Raw genomic sequence first — 13268 nt, 5'->3', positions numbered from 1 at the left:
GAGTGATATAATGTGATTTCAGGCTGATACATACCCGTTCCCAAGCCTATAGGCTCATGGGTGCCTGCCTTTAGGTGGACTCACTATTCCTGCTCACCTGTGTGGGTACATTCAGGACTGTTCAGGGACAGTGCCAATGCCAGTACCTTACAGAGACAGTTGATAACAGTGCAAACCTGAAATGCTTTAAGAAGAAAAATGGAACTTGATTTAATGCTGAGAATGACAGTCTAATTATCTGAGGTCAGAGACCAGCAACTAGTGCTTATGATTGATTTTGGATAGCTGAACGTGGTTTTCTACCTTTGGAGTGAGTCTAGAGGCTGATCTCCTTTAAAAAGGAGTGATTTTCATATCACCTTTAAGAGTATAAGTTGGCAAGTTATGGCCAGTAGGCCAAATGCAGCCCTCAGCCTGTTTTTGTAAACAGTTTTTTGAATGAAGGTAGGTCACAGGCACACTCATTTATTTGATGTATTACCTATGACGACTTACATGCTACAACAGTGGGGTTGAATAATTGTGGCTGAGCCTCTAAGGACTGTAAAGTCTAAAATATTTACTATTTGGCCCTTTACAGGAAAAGTTTGCCACCTCCGTCCTAGTGTGTAGGCATTGAGAGACCATATATACCTGGGGACAGCCACATGAGTTTGGCTGTCACGGGGACTCTTAACATCCCTCTTCTGCATTTCTTGCCCTCCTACAGGCTGCTATTTAATTTATTTTATTTTATTTTATTTTATTTTAAAACCACCTTCAAATACCCACATCCTCTTACTTTCTTAGGATTCAGTGGAAAGATATATCTCTCCATATAAAATGGTTAGTGGTTTGCAATGCTGAAGAAATTTATATCAAAATATTAGAAGTTCAATGTGATATTCTTGCAGTTTTTCTATAGGTCTGGAATTTTTTTTTAATTGAAGAGATTAACAAAAAATTGAGAAATAAGAATGTATTTATCCTCAGGTATACACACACATGTTTACAGACACATATGTAGAAAAATATCCATTATAGCACTATTTACAATAAGCAAAGATTAATAGACATAAATGTCTGTTAACGTGGTTAAATAGTGGCACGTTCATTCATGCATACAATGGATGACTGTGCAGCTATAAAAAAGAAGATGACCCTTTTTAACTTTTGGAAGATTTAAATGTTAAATGCAGAGCAGTTTGATATGCTTTCAGTGGTATGGAAAAGAGAGAAGGATATGATGGACTATAGAGATATAGCTATAGATTTTTTCCAATAAATATTCAGTCTCTGGAAAGTTATATAGGAAACTGCTAACATTGGTTGCCTCCAATCCTGGGAGATGAGTTAAGAAAGGAGGCATTTTTCCATATAACCTTTCTAATTTTTGAGTTTCTAACCATGCAAGCAAATTACTTTTTCAAAAAGTAAAAACTAAGAGAACATTTTTTAAAAAAGGAAAAAAAGTGTAGGTGTGTTGCTCATATTGAGTTACCCAAGTGACGTAATTGGCCAAGGTCAACATCCCTGTTAGTAAACATCAGGCTGAACCCATGTCTAAACCAGAGCCCAGAAGCTACTCAAAAGAGAGTTCGAGGTGGAATGAAGGCTTTGCTCTGACAGAGATGAGAACATTCATTGTCTTTTTTTAAATCCACTGACTCTGCTGGCAAAATATTGAGAAACTTCAATCAGAAGCGAACATTAACTAATGTGTTTGACTATTTCCACTTTGCTCCTCTGAAGGCTGCTTAACCTGACTGATGAGTGGGTTAATGCAACTACGACCACTGAAAATTCCTATGGTGTTAAGGGATGCAGAAATGTAGTGCTTACATTTTAATTATTAAAGCTTAGATTTACCAATAAGCTACACCCACTGCTGGGTTTTTACTGCCCAACCAGACCCCAGGGACTATTTTTAGCACCTAGATGCAGTCTTCCAGGGAAGCTTTCTCTGGTGTGTGATCCTTCATCTTCCTCCCCACCCTGCTCCTGCTGCCATATGGATAAATTTTCCCCATAGTAGTATATTATTTTTGATGTTCTTCATTATTCTTTAATGTCCTAAACTTTTTCCAATGCAAATATACTACCTGAAGTAATTCTCACCTATGCAACTTGAAAGTAATTATTTTAATCAAGTTAAAAAAACCTTTGTGTATAGACAAAGTAATGTACACATATTACAAGTCTACAATGAATATTACAAGCTGAATGAATTTTCATAAACTGAACAATCCTTGATCAAGAAACAGAACCTTAATTGCATCCAGAAGCCCTCCTCCACCCCCTGTCCAGCTTCTACCCACTGGTCTCTCCCAAGTATAACCATTATCCTGACTTACTTTTGTACTTTGTATAAGTGGAATCATACACGATGTATTGCTTTGTGTTGGTTTCTTTTATTCATCTAAATTGTTGCATGAAACTGTAGACTTCTCATCCTCACTGCTGTATGGATTTCTATGAAGTAACCATATCACAGTTTATTTATCCATTGTACCGATGATGGGCGTTTAGCTAGTTTCCAGTTTAGGGTTATTATAAGTGGTGCTACTGTGAACATGTTTGTACGTATTTTTTGAGGAATATTTGTACACATTTCTGTTACCTCTATCTAAGAGTACAATTTCTGGGTTACAGGGTACGCATACGTTTAGCTTTAGCACAGTGGTTCTCAAGAATTCGCGTGAATCAGATTACCAGGAGGGCTTGTTCAACCACAGATCTTGGGACTCGCCTGGAGTTTCTGATTCAGTAGGTCTGGGGCGAGGCCCGAGAGTTTGTACTTCTGAAAAGTTCCAGGCGATGCTGGTGCTCCTGGTCCAGGGACCACACTTTGAGAACCTTTGCTTAGCAGATGCTGCCAAACAGTTTTACAGAATATTTGTACCAGTTGACCCTCCTGTCAGCAGCATAGGAGAATGCCAGTTGCTCCATTTGGTATTAGCCTCCTTCTTTTAAATTTCAGCCATACGGATTGAAAAGGAAGGTTATCTTCTTGTGGTTTTAATTTACCTTTCCCTAGTGGCTAATGAAGTTGAGCTCCTTTCCATAAGTTTATTGGCCATTTGGATATCTTCTAATGTGAAGTCTGTGTTACAGTCTTCTGCTCATTTTTCTATTGGGTTGTCTTTCTTATTGAGTTCTAGGAATTCTTTATTTATTCTGGGCATCCGTTGTTTGTAGGAGTTTTTTTTTTTTATGTTGTTCATAGTGAATTTCAATTGTTGATTGACTATACTTTTTTTTAATATTTCTATTGGAGTATAATTGCCTTACAATGGTGTGTTAGTTTCTGCTTTATAACAAAGTGAATCAGCTATACATATGCACATATCCCCATATCTCCTCCCTCTTGCGTCTCCCTCCCATCCTCCCTATCCCACCCCTCTAGGGGGTCACAAAGCACTGAGCTGATCTCCCTGTGCTATGTGGCTGCTTCCCACAAGCTATCGGTTTTACATTTGGTAGTGTATATATGTGCATGCCACTCTCTCACTTTGTCCCAGCTTACCCTACCCCCTCCCCGTGTCCTCAAGTCCATTCTGTAGTAGGTCTGCATCTTTATTCCCGTCCTGCCCCTAGGTTCTTCATGATCTTTTTTTTTTTTTCTGTTTTTTAGATTCCATATATATGTGTTAGCATACGGTGTTTGTTTTTCTCTTTCTAACTTACTTCACTCTGTATGACAGACTCTAAGTCCATCCTCCTCACTACAAATAACTCAATTTTGTTTCTTTTTATGGCTGAGTAACATTCCATTGTATATATGTGCCACATCTTCTTTATCCATTCATCTGTCGATGGACACTTAGGTTGCTTCCATGTCCTGGCTATTGTAAATAGTGCTGCAGTGAACATTGTGGTACATGTCTCTTTTTGAATTATGGTTTTCTCAGGGTATATGCCCAATAGTGGGATTGCTGGATCATATGGTAGTTCTATCTATTTTTAGTTTTTTAAGGAACCTCCATACTGTTCTCCACAGTGGCTGTATCAATTTACGTTCCCACCAGCAGTGCAGGAGAGTTCACTTTTCATCACACCCTTTCCAGATTTTTTCTTTTTTTTTTTTTAAAATACTTACATGCTTTATTTGCTGGATGGCCATTATATTCCACCATTAAAGGCCTTTTGCAAGTACCCTTTTTTTTTTTTTAAAGAAATTCACGTTCTTTTATTTATTTATTTATGACTGTGTTGAGTCTTCGCTTCTGTGCGAGGGCCCTCTCCAGCCGCGGCGAGTGGGGACCACTCTTCATTGCGGTGCGCGGGCCTCCCACCGTCGCGGCCTCTCCTGTTGCGGAGCACAGGCTCCAGACGCGCAGGCTCAGTAATTGTGGCTCACGGGCCCAGCCGCTCCGCGGCATGCGGGATCCTCCCAGACCGGGGCTCGAACCCGCGTCCCCTGCACTGGCAGGCAGGCTCCCAACCACTGCGCCACCAGGGAAGCCCCCAGATTTTTTCTTAATGGCCATTCTGACTGGTGTGAGGTGATATCTCATTGTAGTTTTGATTTGCATTTCTCTAATAATTAACGATGTTGAGCATATTTTCATGTGCCTCTTGGCCATCTGTATGTCTTCTTTGGGGAAATGTCTATTTAGGTCTTCTGCCCATTTTTTAATTGAATTGTTTGTTTTTTTGATATTGAGCTCCACGAGCTGTTTGTATATTTTGGAGATTAATCCTTTTTCTGTTGTTACATTAGCAAATATTTTCTCCCATTCTGAGGGTCGTCTTTTCGTTTTGTTTATGGTCTCCTTTGCTGTGCTAAAGTTTTGAAGTTTAATTAGGTCCGATTTGTTTATTTTTGTTTTTATTTCCATTACTCTAGGAGGTGGGTCAAAAAAGATCTTGCTGTGGTTTATGTCAAAGAGTGTTTTTCCTATGTTTTCCTCTAAGAGTTTTATAGTATCTGGTCTTACATTTAGGTCTCTAACCCATTTTTAATTTATTTTTGTGTATGGTGTGAGGGAGTGTTCTAATTTCATTCTTTTACATGTAGCTGTTCAGTTTTCCCAGCACCACTTACTGAAGAGGCTGTCTTTTCTCCATTGTATATTCTTCCCTCCTTTATCAAAAATAAGGTGACCATATGTGTGTGGGTTTATCTCTGGGCTTTCTATCCTGTTCCATTGACCTATATTTCTGTTTTTGTGCCAGTACCATACTGTCTTGATTACTGTGGCTTTGTAGTATACTCTGAAATCAGGGAGCCTGATTCCTCCAGCTCCACTTTTCTTTCTCAAGATTGCTTTGGCTATTCGGGGTCTTTTGTGTTTCCATACAAATTGTGAAAGTTTTTGTTCTAGTTCTGTGAAAAATGCCATTGGTAGTCTGATAGGGATTGCACTGAATCTGTAGTTTGCTTTGGGTAGTATAGTCATTTTCACAATGTTGATTCTTCCAATCCAAGAACATGGTTTATCTCTCCATATGTTTGTATCGTCTTTAATTTCTTTCATCAGTGTCTTATAGTTTTCTGCATGCAGTCTTTTGTCTCCTTAGGTAGGTTTATTCCTAGGTATTTTATTCTTTTTGTTGCAATGGTAAATGGGAGTGTTTCCTTAATTTCTCTTTCAGATTTTTCTTCATCAGTGTATAGGATTGGAAGAGATTTCTGTGCATTAATTGTGTATCCTGCTACTTTACCAAATTCATTGATTAGCTCTAGTAGTTTTCCGGTAGCGTCTTTAGGATTCTCTATGTATAGTATCATGTCATCTGCAAACAGTGACAGCTTTACTTCTTCTTTTCTGATTTGGATTCCTTTTATTTCTTTTTCTTCTCTGATTGCTATGGCTAAAACTTCCAAAGCTATGTTGAATAATAGTGGTGAGGGTGGGCAACCTTGTCCTTTCCTGGTCTTAGAGGAAATGGTTTCCACCAAATGGTTTTTCACCATTGAGAATGATGTTGGCTGTGGGTCTGTCATATATGGCCCTTATTATGTTGAGGTAAGTTCCCTCTATGCCTACTTTCTGGAGGGTTTTTGTCATAAATGGGTGTTGAATTTTGTAAAAAGCTCTTTTTGCATCTGTTGAGATGATCATTTGGTTTTTCTCCTTCAATTTGTTAATATGGTTTACCACATTGTTTGATTTGCGTATTTTGAAGAATCCTTGCATTCCTGGGATAAACCCCACTTGATCCTGGTGTATGATTCTTTTAATGTGCTGTTGCATTCTGTTTGCTAGTATTTTGTTGAGGATTTTTGCATCATGTTCATCAGTGTATTGGCCTAAGAAAGTTTTCTTTCTTTGTGACATCTTTGTCTGGTTTTGGTATCAGGGTGATGGTGGCCTCATAGAGTGAGTTTGGGAGTGTTCCTCCCTCTGCTATATTTGGAAGAGTTTGAGGAGGATAGGTGTTAGCTGTTCTCTAAATGTTTGATAGAATTCGCCTGTGAAGCCATCTGGTCCTGGGCTTTTGTTTGTTGGAAGATTTTTAATCACAGTCTCAATTTCAGTGCTTGTGATTGGTCAGTTTTTATTTTCTATTTCTTCCTGTTTCAGTCTCGGAAGGTTGTACTTTTCTAAGAATTTGTTCATTTCTTCTAGGTTGTCCATTTTATTGGCATATTGTTGCTTGTAGTAATCTCTCATGGTCATTTGTATTTCTTCAGTGTCAGTTGTTACTTCTCCTTTTTCATTTCTAATTCTATTAATTTGAGTCTTCTCCCTTTTTTTCTTGATAAGTCTGGCTAATGGTTTATGAATTTTGTTTATCTTCTCAAAGAATCAGCTTTTAGTGTTATTGATCTTTGCTATTGTTTCCTTCATTTCTTTTTCATTTATTTCTCATCTGATCTTTATGATTTCTTTCCTTCTGCTAACTTTGGGGTTTTTTTGTTCTTCTTTCTCTAACTGCTTTAGGTGTAAGGTTAGGTGTTTATTTGAGATGTTTCTTGTTTCTTGAGGTAAGATTGTATTGCTATAAACTTCCCTCTTAGAATTGCTTTTGCTGCATCCCATAGGTTTTGGGTCATCGTGTTTTCATTGTCTTTTGTTTCTAGGTATTTTTTGATTTCCTCTTTGATTTCTTCAGTGATCTCTTGATTATTTAGTAATGTATTGTTTAGCCTCCATGTGTTTGTATTTTTTACAGATTTTTTCCTGTAATTGATATCTAGTCTCATAGCGTTGTGGTCGGAAAAGATACTTGATACGATTTCAATTTTCTTAAATTTACCAAGGGTTGATTTGTGACGCAAGATATGATCTATCCTGGAGAATGTTCCATGAGCACTTGAGAATAAAGTGTATTCTGTTGTTTTTGGATGGACCTTTCTATAAATATCAATTAAGTCCATCTTGTTTAATGTATCATTTAAAGCTTGTGTTTTCTTATTGATTTTCATTTTGGATGATCTGTCCATTGGTGAAAGTGGGGTGTTAAAGTCCCCTTCTATGATTGTGTTACTGTCGATTTCCCCTTTTATGGCTCTTACCATTTGCCTTATGTATTGAGGTGCTCCTATGTTGGGTGCATAAATATTTACAATTGTTATATCTTCTTCTTGGATTGATCCCTTGATCATTATGTAGTGTCCCTCTTTGTCTCTTGTAAGAGTCTTTATTTTACAGTCTATTTAGTCTGATATGAGAATTGTTACTCCAGCTTTCTTTTGATTTCCATTTGCGTGGCATATCTTTTTCCATCCCCTCACTTTCCGTCTGTATGTATCCCTAGGTCTGAAGTGGGTCTCTTGTAGACAGCATATATACGGGTCTTGATTTTGTATCCATTCAGCCAGTCTATGTCTTTTGGTTGGAGCATTTAATCCATTTACATTCAAGGTTATTATCGATATGTATATTCCTATTACCATTTTCTTAACTGTTTTGGTTTTGTTATTGTAGGGCTTTTCCTTTTCTTGTGTTTCCTGCCTAGAGAAGTTCCTTTAGCATTTATTGTAAAGCTGGTTTGGTGGTGCTGAATTCTCTTAGCTTTTGCTTCTCTGTAAAGGTTTTAATTTCTCCATAGAATCTGAATGAGATCCTTGCTGGGTAGAGTAATCTTGGTTGTAATTCTTTCCCTTTCATCACTTTAAATATGTCCTGCCACTCCCTTCTGGCTTGCAAGGTTTCTGCTGAAAGATCCGGTGTTAACCTTATAGGGATTCCCTTGTATGTTATTTGCTGTTTTTTCCCTTGCTGCTTCTAATATTTTTTCTTTGTATTTAATTTATGATAGTTTGATTAGTATGTGTCTTGGCGTGTTTCTGCTTGAATTTATCCTGTATGGGACTCTCTGCGCTTCCTGGATTTTTGACTTTTTCCTTTCCCATATTAGGGAAGGGTTGAACTATAATCTCTTCAAATATTTTCTCAGTCCCTTTCTTTTTCTCTTCTTCTTTTGGGACCCATATAATTCAAATGTTGGTGCATTTAATGTTGTCCCAGAGGTCTGTGAGAGTGTCCTCAATTCTTTATTTTCTTTTTTCTTAATTCTGCTCTGTGGTAGTTATTTCCACTCTTTTATCTTCCAGGTCACTTATCTGTTCTTCTGCCTCAGTTATTCTGGTATTGATTCCTTGTAGAGAATTTTTAATTTCATTTTTTTGTGCTGTTCATCATTGTTTGTTTGCTCTTTAGTTCTTCTAGGTCCTTGTTAATCGTTTCTTGTATTTTCTCCATCCTCTTTCCAAGATTTTGGATCATCTTTACTATCATTGCTCTGAATTCTTTTTCAGGTAGACTGCCTATTTCCTCTTCATTTGTTTGGTCTGGTGGGTTTTTCCCTTGCTCCTTCATCTGCTGTGTGTTTCTCTGTCTTTTCATTTTGCTTAACTTACTGTGTTTGGGGTCTCCTTTTCACAGGCTGCAGGTTCGTAGTTCCTGGTGTTTTTGGTGTCTGCCCCTAGTGGCTAAGTTTGATTCAGTGGGTTATATAGGCTTCCTGGTGAGGGGGACTGGTGCCTGTGTTCTGGTGGGTGGGGCTGGATCTTGTCCTTCTCGTGGGTAGGGCCACGTATGGTGCTGTGTTTTGGGGTGTCTGTGAGCTTAGTATGACTTTAGGTAGCCTCTCTGCTAATGGGTGGGGTTGTGTTCCTGTCTTGCTAGTTGTTTGGCATAGGGTGTTCAGCACTGGAGCTTGCTGGTCATTGAGTGGAGCTGGGTCTTAGCATTGAGATGGAGATCTGTGGGAGATCTTTTGCCATTTGATATTACATGGAGCCGGTAGGTCTCTGGTGGACTAATGTCCTGAACTTGGCTCTCCCACCTCAGAAGCACATGCCTGACACCCAGCCAGAGCACCAAGACCCTGTCAGCCACACAGCTCAGAAGAAAAGTGAGAAAAAAGGAAAGAAAGAAAGAAAAAAATAAAATAAAATAAAGTTATTAAAATAAAAAATTCAAAAAATTATTAAAAATAAAAAAATTAAAAAGTAATAAAAAAAGAAAAAAAAAAAGAAAGAAAGAAAGAAGGGAGCAACGAAACCAAAAAACAAATCCACCAATGATAACAAGCACTAAAAACTATCCAAAAAAAAAAACCCAAAAAAAACAAAAAAACTGGACAGACAGAATCCTAGGACAAATGGTAAAAGGAAAGGTACACAGACAAAATCACAGAAAGAAGCATACACATGAACACTCACAAAAGGAGAAAAAGGAAAAAAATATATATATCTATATGTAAAAATAAAGGAGGAAGAGAGCTACCAAATCAATAAACAAATCTACCAATGATAATAAACTCTAAATACTAAACTTAGATAAACCTAAAACCAGAAACAAATTAGATGCAGAAAGCAAACCCCAAGTCCACAGTTGCTCTCAAAGTCCACTGCCTCAATTTTGGGTTGATTCGTTGTCTGTTCAGGTATCCCACAGATGCAGGGTACATCAAGTTGATTGTGTAGATTTAATCCACTGCTCCTGATGCTGCCTGGAGAGATTTCCCTTTCTCTTCTTTGTTCACACAGCTCCTGGGGTTCAGCTTTGGATGTGGCCCTGCCTCTGTGTGTAGGTCGCCTGAGGGCATCTGTTCCCGCACAGACAGGACGGGGTTAAAGGAGCAGCTGCTTCGGGGGCTCTGGCTTACTCAGGCCGGGGGGAGGGAGGGGTATGGAATGCGGGGCGAGCCTGTGGTGGCAGAGGCGTCATGACGTTGCAGCAGCCCGAGGCGCACCATGCATTCTCCCGGGGAAGTTGTCCCTGGATCACAGGGCCCTGGCAGTGGCGGGCTGCACAGGCTCCCGGGAGGGTAGATGTGGAGAGTGACCTGTGCTTGCACACAGGCTTCTTGGTGGCGGCAGCAGCAGCCTTAGCATCTCATGCCCGTCTCTGGGGTCCACGCTGATAGCCGCAGCTCACGCCCATCTCTGGAGCTCGTTTAGGTGGTGCTCTGAATCGCCTCTCCTCGCGCACCCCGAAACAGTGGTCTCTTGCCTCTTAGGCAGGTCCAGACTTTTCCCTGGACTCCCTCCCGGCTAGCTGTGGTGCACTAGCCCCTTCAGGCTGTGTTCACGCAGCCAACCCCAGTCCTCTCCCTGGGATCCGACCTCTGAAGCCCGAGCCTCAGCTCCCAGCCCCCGCCCGCCCCGGCGGGTGAGCAGACAAGCCTCTTGGGCTGGTGAGTGCTGGTCAGCACCGATCCTCTGTGTGGGAATCTCTCCACTTTACCCTCTGCACCCCTATTGCTGTGCTCTCCTCCGTGGCTCTGAAGCTTTCTCCCGCCACCCCCTGCCTCTGCCAGTGAAAGGGCTTCCTAGTGTGTGGGAACTTCTCCTCCTTCACAGCTCCCTCCCAGAGGTGCAGGTCCTGTCTCTATTCTTTTGTCTCTGTTTTTTTCTTTTTTCTTTTGCTCTACCCAGGTACGTGGGGAGTTTCTTGCCTTTTGGGAGGTCTGAGATCTTCTGCCAACGTTCAGTAGGTGTTCTGTATGTGTTGTTCCACATGTAGATGCATTTCTGATGTATCTTTGGGGAGGAAAGTGATCTCCACATCTTACTCCTCCACCATCTTGAAGGTCTCCTCTTGTTGGAGTTTTTGTTGTAAGCATCTTTTCCCACTCTGTGGGTTGCCTTTTCATTTTCTTAATAGTAATGAATGGAAATTCCTAATTTTAATATAATTTAATTTATCTTTTTTTCCGTTAAAGGTTAGTTTTTAGTTTTTATTTTTTTGTGCTATTTAAGGAATCTTTGCCTACTCCAAGGTCATGAAGACATTCTCGTATTTTTTTTTCAAAGATTTATTTTTCCCTCTTATATTTAGATTAAAAATCATCTGGAATTGATTTTTGTGTTTTATTGCATTTCTGTGAGATATTTTCATATACTAAAATAATCTTTCTTAAGGCCCTGTTTAAAATTCACCTCTTTGTCTCCATTTTTAGTACTTTTAAGAAATATCAATGTCATATAGAAACTTTTAGCAAATTCAAGAGATCTTTTTAAACTTACAATTGTATTGAAAGCAATGCTTCAAATAATAAATGCTTTATATTTACTCAGGGTAGGCTTACTTTCAACAGAGCCAAATTTAGGGCCGTTATTGAAACTTTTAAGTAACATAAAGCACTTTTTTCATCTGGTGCCAAAAGTATAATGCTCACAATAATTTATATTTAATTTTTAATACAGTTATCTATCATGAGTAATTATGTGGGCTGCTCCCAGTATTCCATTCTCTGTTATGTGGTTTTCCTGAAGACTGTGGTTTCTTTGTATAACTACTGGGAATTATTACCTTGCTGATGAATTTCTCTTCTGAAGAGATATCAACTACGAGTTTCAGTGTCGTATTTTTTCACTTTAACTTACAAAACAGGCACGGTGTCTGGGTGCTCCCTTTATTTCTCGAATGTTTAGAAACAAAGCACTCTTTGTGTTTAAAGAAATATTTTAGCAAGACTGTGCTACTTCATGATAAATACCTTTAAAATTGGCTGAAAGAATTGATTAAAATTACTCTACATGTTTTGCCATGTCATTTCGGAGCAGCCTGCTTTCTTTGGCCAACAATGTGCTTGAATAGTCAAGAAAGCCCCTTGGTATTTGGTGGTCAGACTGGCCATGCCATTTTGCACAGAAGGAATGAAATTTGGCTTAGAAATTAGATTGGCAATTAAGAACTTTTAGAAAGATTGAAAAAAATATTGTACCCCAACTGTAAGGTCTGTTATTTTTACTCCTTTTTCTCACTACCAAGAAACAGACCCCTCTAGAATGCAAGCCCCATGAGGGCAGGTTTTGTTCACCACTTCATCTCCATCATCCAAAGCAAAGCAGTGCTTGGCACTTGTAGCTGCTCAATTACTGTTTCTGAGTTGAAAGTAAGAATGAATGAATCCTTATGCCTTTAAAGGGTGGGATGCAGGCATGTGTGGATTTAGAAGGCAGCCAAGGCTTCCGTCTTTGCCCTCTCTCATCTCTGAGCTATCCTGAGGGCCTTTTGTAGGGAATGCTCAGGCCACAATGGATGCTTCCTAGCTCAGCCTTTTTGAGCTTGTAGACTGTAAAGGACATGGATTGCTTCCCCCAAACTTTCATCCTCCAGCCCCAAAGATGAGGAGGAGTTGAAGATGAAACCAAAATTGCAAACTTTAGGAGGCACGAAGGTTATGATATTCCCGCTGGTAATAGTTGGTTTAGGAAAGATGAATGTAAGATGAAAGGATGAATACATTTGTAGACACGTTTAGGAGGCTTTGACACTATAAAATTTAACAAGAAGACCTCAATTAATTGCAGCTGGCTAACTATTCAGAACACAAACTACAGACTCGTTCACAAGTTACACACAATTAAGATTTAACCTAAATTTTAAAAAATGACTATAGGATTTGCTTATGATGGTATAAGGTCTTCGTGAAACATCCAAAAGGAAATAAGCATTTAATGGAACTGGGGCTTGAAGGAGAGACGTCAAAAATAAATTTGAGGACCATTCACAGTTATTCAGGTGCTGGCTGAAAGCACATGAGTGGATGAGCTGACTGGGGCTCATTTTCCTGTCAGTGGGACTTGGGAGTAGAGGAAGAGAGAAAATGAGATGTATGCCATCTCACCTCTGATTTTCAGAACCTAGATACACGTGCCAATTGTTATTGATTTTAGATTAGCTCAAACCATTGTAGTTCAGTTATTTAATTCGGAGTAGTGGCCTAAAGCATAAAGCACTCTACTATCCTTTCCTTTCAAGTTTTTATCCACTGCTCATATGTAGTGATGCACTTCCTACATGCTGTTCATGTATTGACAAGTAGTTCTACCTCTTTGTTTGCTGTATTAATCTCTTCTCAAGTTCTTTGAGGTGAACAAC

General features: G+C 39.3%; 1 protein-coding gene across 3 annotated transcripts in view; it reads left to right on the top strand.

Annotated features, from left to right (window-relative positions):
- Positions 1-13268, top strand: part of SETD4 (SET domain containing 4) — a 430129-nt gene that overhangs the window by 265196 nt on the left and 151665 nt on the right. The gene's annotated exons all lie outside the window — the stretch shown is intronic.

This window comes from Balaenoptera acutorostrata, chromosome 4, assembly GCF_949987535.1.
Source record: "Balaenoptera acutorostrata chromosome 4, mBalAcu1.1, whole genome shotgun sequence".
NCBI classification, from domain to species: Eukaryota; Metazoa; Chordata; class Mammalia; order Artiodactyla; family Balaenopteridae; genus Balaenoptera; species Balaenoptera acutorostrata.
This window is presented reverse-complemented; position numbering and strand designations above follow the sequence as displayed.